We start from the raw sequence: 12,091 nt of genomic DNA, 5'->3' as shown, positions 1-12,091 counted from the left end.
GTTTTGCTATTCTCTCTACGAGCAGTCCTCTCAATCTCAGGATCAAAAAGGAGTTGATCTGCAGGTACACGTCCTCGCATAAACTGTAATCTGAAAAACTAACCAAGCAAATTAACAAACACAAGGAAAATAAATTTAGAAACAAGATATTAATTATAAGACTCAATACAAAACCAACTATTGCAATGCTTGCAATATCTAAACAACAATCCCCGGCAACGGCGCCATTTTGTTGAAAGAGTATTGTGGTGTACTTTTCGTTATTATCGTCTCCACAGGGATTATTGCGATATCACCGCCGTTCTATAGCCTATTTTGTCTTGAGTTAATGTTACTTTAGTTTTAGGTTTGCAAAAGATCATTCAATTCTTTTAGTAGCAAAGAGTAAATTAATGAAAGTTCTAAGTTAAAGAATATGTATCAAGATTCGATTTCATCGACCTAAATTTGTATGTTTCCTTATAAATAGATGCTTATGAACTTGCTAACGATCAATATAATTACGTATCGACACCTATATCGTCCGTGTCCGCAACGATATAGTTAGATTTACCGTATTGTTTAACCGACGATTTCTCCACCGTTTAAACAATACAAATAACGTTTTAAGAACCGATACTTAATAAACATCAAACTCTAAATCCATGTCTGCAACTTATAGTTTGAAAGATGATTAGTTAGGTCTAGATACAAACATTGATGTCTCAAACATTTATACCAAAGGAAAAGCTTTAATAAACAAACTAAACCATCTATATTGATCATCACTTGTTCATACACATATATTCACAAGAAAAACATACAAAAGGCTAGGAAGATTACATCTTATCTTGATACAAAAGTGGTTTAGCTATCCATGAGAATGGTAGCTTGCACAAGAAGGTAAGGATGAAGATCAACAAGCATCAAATGGCGATTAATCGACGATCAAGGCTTCCAATCTTCAACTCTATATTTGCTACAGTGTATATTGCTCTTGTTTCTCTCTAAAATATCTCTAACTCCTTTCCAAAGTGATCTGGCCCATAAACAAATAAACAAAGTTTCGTAGACCGCGCTTAGCGCGGTGCAGCCCGCTAAGCGCGCTATCAATAATTGCTTAAACCGCCCAACCGCGCTAAGCGGGCTCCAGACCTCGCTTAGCGCGGAACTCTCTGCCAGAACTTCCTTCTTTTCTTCAAAAGCGCGCTTAGCGGGCTCAACCTCGCTTAGCGCGCTACCTCTTTTCAGCAATCCTTGGCTTTGGTCTAGGAGCATCTTCAAAGTGCTTTTTCCATGGTCCCAGCTTCCAATTATCTATAAAAACTACAAAATCCAACATAGATTGCAAAGATAAGAACTATTCAACAATAATATAAATATAAGAATAAATATATACCAAATGACAATAAAATACTACTTATTAACCACAAAAAGACTTGAGAGTTACCAAAAATTACCTAAGATATTTACACAAATTGGTAACTAACAATCACAAACTTTGTTTCCAATTTATCTCTTTGCACATTTGGAACATGGACGTAGCAGACACGTCCAAATGTCTTTAAATGTTGAACAAACGACTTTCTTTTATACCATGCTTTAAAGGGTGTTTTTCCCTTCAAGCCTTTGGTAGGCAACAAATTCAGCAAGTACACTAAGGTGTTGACAGCCTCAGCCCCAAAGGTTTTAGGAATATCTTTCTCAAAAAGAAAATATCGAGCCATCTCCATGACTGTCCTGTTTTTCCTTTCACTCGCTCCATTTTGTTGAGGAATGTAAGGAACAGTAAATTAATGTTGGATTCCAGCTTGCTTCACAAAAAGTTTTAAATTCTCCTGCTGTATACTGAATACCATTATCAGATCTGAGCTTTTTAATTTGACAATCAGCCTCTTTTTCAATCATAAGTTTGAAACTCTGAAATGCAGCAAACACATCTGAATTCTGCCTTAGAAAAAATACCCAACTCATCCTTGTAAAATCATCAATAAATAGTAGAAAATACTTGTGTATGAGCTGTAACTTTTCAAAAGCCCTCCAGGTTAATGCAGCAAGGAATGATAATCTACTTTGTTTTCCAAATTGACATACATCACAAATGTCAACAACATCATCAATGAATAGTAAATTTTCAACCAAATCATGAGAACTCATTTGTTTTAAGGTTGGGTAACTAAAGTGACCCAACCTTTTATGCCACAAGGAGGAATCACGAACAGTACTTGGAAATGCATGCATGGTTGTTTGCTTCCAAATCTACTAGAAAACTTTTACTTCTCATTTCAACCGTCATTAACTTAAATCCAGAAGGATCTAGAATAATGTATCTCATGTCTTTGAAATGCAATGAATAGTTTTTTTTTCCATCATTTGTCCCACACTTAAAAGACTTTGATTTATTTCAGGTACAAATAAAACATCTGAAATGTATTTGATACCCGAGGGAGTTTCTACAACTACAACACCTTTTCCTTTGACATCAACATGTTCTCCATTTCCTATAGTAACTTTAGAGTAGAAGGACTTATCAAGTTCCTTAAAAATGCCATCATTATGAGTCATGTGATTGGTGCACTCACTATCTATTAGCCAAGTTTCTTTGCTACTACTGACTAAATAACAAGAAGCCGTGAATAATTGATCCTCTTGTTGGTGGTGTTCAACAACTCGGGCTTGTTGTCCCTGATGGTTTGCTTTGTTTTTGCAAACCTTCTCCACATGACCAAGTTGATTGCAAGCTCTACATTTAACTCCTGGCCTGTACCAACAATACTTCTCTAAATGAGTATCTTTTTTGCAATGTTGACAAAGTGGAAAGTTCTTTTCGAACTCTCTCCTTTGTTGTTGATTTCCTTCCTTTTTCCTTTTCCTTTTTTCTCACCAAAAGGCTTTTTCCCAAAACTATTGTAGCTTTGGTTTTTGCCTTTGGTGTTGGCCACAAAAGCACCTTCAACATTTTCTTCCATCCTTAAAGATCTTCTCTGCTCAGTAGCTTGCAAAGCACTAACAAGCTCCGCGCGTGTGTGATTTGAGAAAAGTCCTTAGTTTCTTCTAGAGAGGATATTTTTGCTTCAAACCTCTCTGGAAGACACACCAAAATTTTTTCAACAACTCTTTGATCACTGGGTTTCTCTCCTACCAATCTGATTTGTGAAACAACCTTCGAAATTCTATCAGAAAATTCTCTAACAGTTTCGGTTTCTTTCATTTTAAGTGCTTCAAACTCTCTTTTCAAGTTCAACACTTGCATCTTCTTTGTTCTTTCACTCCCTTGGAACTCCTCCTTTAGATTGTCAAAAGCTTCTTTTGTAGTCTCAAGATTCAAGATCTTGATAAATATATCATCATTTAGTGCTACATGTATTATGGCTAGTGCTCTTCCTTCTTTTGCCATTTCCTCATTGGGATTTTTTACTTGAGCTACTGTTGGGTTATTTGGAAGAGGTGGTGGGTTGTTTCCATTTTCCATAACATCCCATAAATTTGAGCTCTCAAATAAGCTTTCAATTTTGCAACCCACAAATGATAGTTTTCTCCTACAAACATAGGAGGTGGAGGTAAAGAACTACTGTTAGAAGCCATTTATGGTGTTTAAAGGTTTTTTGTGAATTTTTTCCAGTTGGTTTTATTTCCTCACAAACTCGTTAAGATCAATGAAAATCTAGATACCATGTAAGAAAAATAGATGTTATGGTAAAGTGGCGTAGAAGAGAAGAATAGAAAGGACAAAATAATAAAGTTTTTGTGGGAGGAAAATAATATGTGTTTAATTGCATAAAGTTGAAACTACTACAAAATATATAGAGCCAAGCAATAAGGTTACTTCTTGGAGTGGAGATTAACACCAATGCAACTATTCTAAATAGTAAACATCATTAGGTTTGGTCTACTTTTACTATCTTGACAAGCAAGAATCTAATCATTATAATAAGGACAACAAGTAAAGCAAAGTAGAAACAACAAGCAAAGTGATAGCAACAAGTAAAGTGATTATTATGTTATAAATATATCAATTTCTAACAGAGACAATGTTTTGCGTTTTGTGCGCTTTCTTTCCAAAGATTAAATAATAAATAAACAATTTCTAATTGAATTATGGATGGAAAATGACTTTATTACATCCAATGGAATGTTAGAAGTTGAGGATATCGACAATGAGGTCTGGAATGAATTGTATTAAAGATCATTTTTTCAAGATATTACGATAGACCAGTTTGAAAAAATTGTAAGTTTCAAGATGCATGATCTTGTTCACGATCTAGTTCAATCTATTACAGAAGAGGTTTGTTGCATTACAAATGATAATCGCATGCCTAGTATGTCTGAAAGAATTCACCATCTTGCAAATTATAGGTTTAAATCATTTCAGGAAGTCAATTCAGTGCATGTTTGTTTTTGTGTAAGCATGCATTCCATAACATGTTCAAGGAGCCAAGACGCCACAACAAATACTCAATGTATGTTTAATGTGCTTCCAAGGATCCAAAACTCCAAAGCATAGAAACTATCACTCGGGTTGTCCAACTTCAAATCATTGAAGACTTGTATAATTCAAGTGAGTGCTGATGATTATAAACTTTCACCTTGTGTATTCAAATGTTATTCTTTGCTGGTGCTTAACTTCCGAGAGAAGAAAAACATTTCCATCTTCAATTGGTCATTTAAAATATCTAAGGTACTTGAATATTTCTATAGGTGACTTCCAAAGCCTTCCAGTAAATATCCTTGTGTAAGCTGTGGAATTTGCAGATAGTTAAACTTAAACTACTGTCAATATCTCTAAAAAATGCCAAATAATTTAGTATGCTTGAAAGCCCTTATACGTTTATTGTTGAGGGGTTATCACTCAGTCTCAAGCTTTCCCCTCCATATAAGAAAGATGACTTCCTTAAGAACTTTGAGCATGTATGTTGTTGGAAAAAAAGAGGGTTACTTTTAGATGAATTAGAACAATTGAACCTTAAAAGGAGATCTTTACATCAAACACCTAGAGAGATTAATAAATGTAATGGATGCCAAGAATGCCAATATGTCGAGTAAGCACTTGAACCAATTGTTGTTGTCCCGGGAGATAAATGAAGAGTCCCGGTTACAAGAAAATGATGAGGATATTCTTGAAGCGCTTCAACCTCAAATGCAACAACTTCAAATTTTGGGTGTGCAAGGATATATAGGTGAACATTTTCGAACATGTATGTCTAATCCATCTCTCAAATATTTAAATTCTTTAGAATTTATGGATTGCAAGAGCTGTTTACACCTTCCACAACTGGGGAAACTTCCATCTCTGAAGAAGCTAACAATATCCAACATGGTTCATACAATGTACATAGACAATGATTCAAATGATGGATTTGTGAGATGTTTCGTAGCACTAGAATTTTTGTTGCTGGAGAAGCTTCAAACTTGAAAAGGTTATCATGAGAGGATAGAGAAGACATGTTCCCATGCCTTTCCACACGTCAAATAACAAAATGTCTTATATTGTCAAGCTTTGCTTGCTTTCCATCTTTGAATGATATGCGTATATGGGGAAAATGCGACCAAGGTTTACTAAAATCATTTCATCAACATCAAAGTCTTGAATCCATTCGTTTATCTGATAATGAAGAGCTAATTTACTTTCCACATGGGATGCTACAAAATGGTTGCACTCTCTTAAGACTTTAGACCTTGTGAGGTGCCCAAAGTTCACTCTCTCAGCAAGTTTTTTCAGTACCTAACTTGTCTTGAGAAATTGATGATTGAGAGCTCCTCAGAAATAGAAGATTTTCACGAGGCTATACAACATATGACTTCCTTTCAATCATTAATATTATGCGATCTTCCAAATCTAACATCCCTCCCTGAATGGTTGGGAAACCTAGGGTTGTTGCACAAATTAATAATTTCCAGGTGTCCGAATAGTTGAGGTGTCTTCCTACGAGCATTCAGACAACATTATGATATTTCACAATTCTTTTGTTTTCCATGTTATTGTGTGTCATTCTGACTATGGTGTATTACTTTGCAGCTTTATTGTGGGTTGTGGATGATTCCAACTCCATTCAAGGACAAAAAATTGGTTTTAATGGGTTGGCAAGGCTGAAGACTATTTAGTTTTGCAGGAGAAGGAGCTGATTGATGGCATGTCAGATCCTATATCATAAATGCTAGTTTTAATACAATTTTATGTCTATGAATTTCCAATAAGAAACATACTTTTTAAGAATGGCTTTGCATGTTATTCTGCTTGAGTATCAAGAAAATTAATCAAACTAGTATAAAAATGTATGTTGTTTTTCATTTTTGTTTGATGCGCCACTGTGTCTCCTCAAATGGCAAACGTTTCTGATTCTATGCTTCAAATCACTTGTAATATCATATGTATTCTAAGGATGTCTATGTCTTATTCACAATCACCATGGCCATTCAAACTTGTGCTTAGAAAATTTTCAATTATTGTCTCATTTGCCATGACCACAAGGGCAAAGCTTAGACTATGTCAGCTTATATTTGACAAAAGACGTCTTTAGTCATGGTCAATTATATATTGCATTTTTGAAAATAAAAACCAAAGAAAGACTCAAAGACTTGATTCATGGCAAGCAAAAACAATCTTCGACTACAACAATAATATGTCACTAAATTTCCATAAAATTTATGTTTAATTTATCTATAACTAAAATAATACGCCTTTGTGTCATATTTGAAAGAAAAAAAATTATCACAAAATACTTGTCACTTTACATTATCAAATATTTAAGGGATAAATAACTGTTCCCCCAACCATTAGGGCGAGTTTTGATTTTGCCCCCTATTAAATTTTTTTTAAAGCTTGCCCCCTTATAAAACTCAGATCACAAACCCAGTAACCCCTACACCCATGTTACACTGAGTTGGCCAATTAAGATCTCTGCTGGCATTTTTTCATTTGATGACATGGAAATAATGTTTATAACACATGTTAAATGGAAAATTTTGTTACAGATTTCCCAATCCTTTTCTTCTTCACCGTGCTTAAGGCTTCCATTCTTGCTCTTCTTCATCGTTCTTGGTTGCTTCACATCTTGCTCTTCTCCATCGTCCCAACTGCAGCCATCACCATAATGTCTTGTAGAAAATCGATTGGAAGCAGCACAAGCAATACATCTACGGGTCCACCCAGATGTGGATGTGACCTAGCTATGAAGATGTGGGTTTCATCGACAACTCGAAACCTAAATCGGAAGTTCTAGAAGTGTCGCAATGCTGGGGTAAGCTCGAGTTTGAATTTCTAGATTTTTGAAACCTGTTTATTTCTACTCCCGAATCTTGATAAACACTGGGTGTTGGGTTTTTTGTTTATGCAGAGTGAGAATAGCTGCAATTTGTTCATATGGGATGATGAATATGGAGACGCACTAAAATGGAATGCTAATATTCAAGGGGTGTGTAAAATCTGTGACAAAACAGAAAAGGAGTTACATACATTTTTGAAGAAATTATTGAAGGCAAAATTGAAGGTTGAAGTAGAGAGGAAGACTGTTGTTAAGCTGAAAATGGCACTTGTCTTTTCTTGGTTGTTTTTTGCATTTATGTACAAGTTGATGTAACTGTCATTTTTATGTAGGTTGATGTTTATTTAGTTTCAATTTAATGAAATTGGTACAATTTGATGTAGCTGATGTACGAGTTTAGTTACAATTTGATGAATGAAATTGTTGAACTATGTTATAACCAAAGTTGATGTCTCCAAATACATCACCAGAAGAGGCAGTTTATGTTGCAGGATTTTGACTTGGCACAGGGACATTTTGACTTGGCACTGGTTTACTTTGACTTGGCACAGGTTCACTTTGAATGGGGACATTACCACTTGCACCTGTTTCAGTTGCACTCACACCAGAAGCAACTTCAGTTTGAGTTGGGACATCACCACTTGCACCTGTTTCAGCTGCACTCACACCAGAAGTAGCCTCGGTTTGACTTGGGACATCACCACTTACACCAGACTTAACCTTTTTCTGCTATATGCAATGAAAACACTAAGCATTAGAAACATTTTAAACTGATCAGACATCATTCAAAATAATCACCAGACATCATTTACATTACCTTTCTCTTCAAACCATTAGGATGCAGTTTCTTGCTCTTGCAAGATTTCACATTGTGTCCAACCTTATCACATTTAGTGCATCTATATGATACACCAGACAATCTTCTTCTAGCTCCTTCCTCACCAGTTTCCCTAATCCTTAGCTTCCTAGGTCTGCCCAGACCTTTCTTGTAGCTTCGGGGTAAAAGCTTCTCAGTATCAACATCAGGCCACGTGTCCTGACCATTAATAGGGCTCACAGCAAACCCATAACATTGGGCATATTTATCCCTGGAGTAGCATTCATCTACAAACAACTCTAGATTCTGTTGTCTAAAGCTTAGTGCTGCAACAGCATGCCTACAAGGTATGCATACTAACTCCCAGAAATTACAAGTACAAGACTTTCTAGCTATATCTACAACAAACTGTTGTTTGTTATAGGAGTGTGTGACTTGAAATTTTTCATCCATGGCCCAAGTAGGTAACCAATGCCCACTCATAGCCACTTCAGTATCCAATCTTTTCCTAGGTATTGGCATTATATTGTGTGGCCATTTTTCAAGTTTCATTGCAGAGTTACTACACCTATTCATAAAATACTTTCTGATCCATTCACACATAGTTAGTATGGGCTTGTCTCTAGCTATTAAGATGGTTGCATTGAAAGACTCAGTAATATTATTCATTAGTACATCACACTTAGGGTAAAAACTAAAAGCATGCTTACTCCAAGATTTTGTAGGCACTCCCATTAACCATGCCCATGCCTTTGGATCTACTCCCTTAAGTTCATTCATCTTTTGCTGTCATCCTTGTTGGTAAGTTGCTTTGGCTGCTCCCATCATGATGTCTCTAATCAATGCACCTCCTCCAAACTTCTTTTTGAAGTTTGCATACAGATGCCTCAAGCAAAGTCTATGCTCAATTCTTTCTGACATCTCCTCAAAGACAGAGACCAGACCCTGTCATAATGATACTATTCAGTTAGCTTATATAACTTCAAAATATTTGAATGTTAAGGGATTATAAAGTTCATGCTAACCTTTTGCTGATCAGAAATAAACACATGTCTTGTTTCTACACCAACATCTTCCATCAACAACTGGATGAACCATCTCCAGCTCTCCTTTGTTTCTGTTTCCACAACACCAAAAGCCAATGGAAAATATTGATCATTGGGGTCTCTACCAACAGCTATCAGCAACTGCCCTCCATACTTGGTCTTCAAATGGCACCCATCCACCCCAATAAATGGTCTGCAACCATTTTTGGATCCTTTTTTTCACCCATCAAAACAAAAATAAAATGAACCAAACCTTGGCTGAATAGTTGGGATTGATCTATCAATGTTAATCTTCACTGTGTTTCCATCATGTACCCTTTGAAGCTCAGCAACATACCTCCATAAGTTAGCATATTGGTTGTCTGCATCTCCCTCAATTATCCTCTTAGCAATCAACTTTTCTTTCCAAGCCCTTCCAATTGTTATGACCAGTGAGTAATTTTGCCTCATGTCTTGGATTATATCAGAGACCCTAACTGTGTTTGTTGTTTGCATTTTATTCACTACATACTTGGCCACCCACCTAGAATTGACAGATCTATTTTCTAAAACTCTAGCACATGTATGTTTGTCTTTTATAGTCTTTATGGCAAATGTTTCTTTCTGGCCCACTCTAGAGCAAAGCATGGAAAACCCACAATTAGCCTTGCACTCTACCCTAACCCTGTACCCCTCATTCTTCACAAAATTTATTTCCCTCCCATTTAAAATAGTCCACTCACGAATTGCCTCCCTAAAGTCATCTAGGGAATTAAACTGCATACCCCACTTAAATTTAAAGTCCTTATTAAATTGCTCTTTTCTAAACTTCTCAAACTTGGGCCCTTTTTCATCCTCAGAATTATCTGGATCTGAGCTATCTAACTCCTCACTTACATAATCCTCATCTTCCAAATTTTTTTTGTTGGGACAAGGTAACAAGCCAGCTATTATTGGCCTTCCCTAAGTGGTATAGTAACATCAGGTCCATCATAACCAAAACCATCTACAAGAGCAGTAGTTCTTTCATCCTCACTATCATTCAATCCTTCAACAACATCTTCATCACTCGCATCTTCATTCAATTCAGTAAACTCATTCACACATATAGGTATACCATTAGTTGCTACCTCACTTACATCATGTTGAACAAACATAACCCCGTCCAATTTCTCACCAACAGCATAAACAGACAAATCATAGGCATCATCATCACTCTTGATTTGAAAAAAATGTTTATCAATAGCAGTGATTCTAGTCCACAACTTGTAGGACCCATCTAAGTATCCCCACTGTCATACCCCAAAATCTGCCCTCCTGATTTTACTTCTACTGGCTGAAACTTTGAATTCATGTGCATCTTTTGATTAAGACATTAACATATCTTCGCATTCATTCAAAAAATATATGTGTTCATCATGCACATCTTTATTCAGTTAATAATGATTTCTGTTTATTTTACTAACCTTTTAAATTTATTCAATTTGAATTGAATTTTAAAGATAGTATTACGAAATCATGTTATCTTGTTTTTTAGGTGAAGTGCAAATGCCAAAGGGATTTTCAAAGTCCATTATCCATTTTTATGTAAAGCCCAAATGGCACATTAGAAAAAAAAACTAAATTTTATATTATAAATAGGCTAACAATAAACCCTTATGGGGGGACAATTCGGAATCCTATTTTTTTTAACCATTCTTTTCCATACACAAAGTTCTCCCATACAGTAACATAGAAAAAACGTTTTCTATTGAGAAAAAAAAGGGAAAAGGAGTAGAAGAACTTCTGACGGCAACCATCACGCGTTCTCCGTCCACCACCGAGTTGTTCAAGACCGCCGTCCCCTCCACATGACCTCATCTCCGTCGAAGACCACACCACGACGTCTCCAAGTCGCATCATCACCACCAACAGCATCAGCACAACTATAGCAAAAATCGATGAGCACATCCCAGATCTGCATCAGAACCATACACATAGCAAACTCAAAGAGCAACAACAACAACAACTTCACATAGTCAAAAAATGTCAACAAACTCAACATCTGAAACTGTTGTTAACCATGTAGCTCTTTTTTGCATTCCTTTTGTTGTTGTTTAAATTGTGTTGCAGATTGTTGTTGTTAAAAAGCTGGAGATTGGGAAAGAAAGGGAAACCGAGAAAAGCTTTGTCGTTGCCGATCTACTCCGATGAATACACCTCCGCAAGCTACAGCCTCCGCGCCGGAATCCCGACGCCGCACAAGCCTATAAAATCCGCACAACCTCGCAAACACCGACGCCGCGTCTTCAACAAACACAGGGCAGCAACAAAATCAAAAGCAACTCAACAACAGTCTAACATCATCGCATACGATTTTGATTCGAGCGATATCGCTTCAATCGTCTTCAACATACAATAAATCAGATTGAAGCAGGCCACTCATAACATCATCATCAATCTTCAATTTCCGATCTCTCCGAAAGCCACAGAACCGCCGTTGCTACAGACCCGAACCAGTCATCGACCCTCGGTCCAGCCCGTCGCAATCTGCTCTCAATACTGCCGTGAGATTCTATCCCGGTAACTTTTCTTCCTTGTGATGTTGCAATTCTTGATTCTCCTGAATTTGAGTAATATGAAGATTTGTGTGGTTGCTAGTAATATGAAGATTTGTGTGTTTGCTGTTACATTTAATCATGTTTTGTTTTGTTTTGCTGTGTGGGGGAAAGAAAAAGATGTGTTATGTTGCTGCTATCACTTATGTACTTGGTGTTCACATTGCTATTTTATTTATTTTAATTAAATAATGCCACATGTCGCGCCGTGATTGGTTTATTTGTAATGGTTTGAAAAGTCAAAATGTTTATACTACCAGTAACTTAAATAAAGAGGATCGAGTCCCCATTTTGTTAACAACTTGTTTTTTTTTCTTCTCTTTTTATATTTAATTTATGATTTTTTTAATAAAATGAAACTAGGTTAAGTTATTTGTTTTGGGCTTTGGCCCAAGTCGTATACCTTTGCTA

The 12,091-nt window shown here is 36.2% G+C and overlaps 1 pseudogene; it reads left to right on the top strand.

Annotated features, from left to right (window-relative positions):
- Positions 1-4,219: 4,219 nt before the first annotated feature.
- Positions 4,220-5,928, top strand: LOC131649311 (putative disease resistance protein RGA4; annotated as a pseudogene).
- Positions 5,929-12,091: the final 6,163 nt, after the last annotated feature.

The sequence above is a fragment of the Vicia villosa genome, linkage group LG2 (assembly GCF_029867415.1).
Source record: "Vicia villosa cultivar HV-30 ecotype Madison, WI linkage group LG2, Vvil1.0, whole genome shotgun sequence".
NCBI classification, from domain to species: domain Eukaryota; kingdom Viridiplantae; phylum Streptophyta; class Magnoliopsida; order Fabales; family Fabaceae; genus Vicia; species Vicia villosa.
This window is presented reverse-complemented; position numbering and strand designations above follow the sequence as displayed.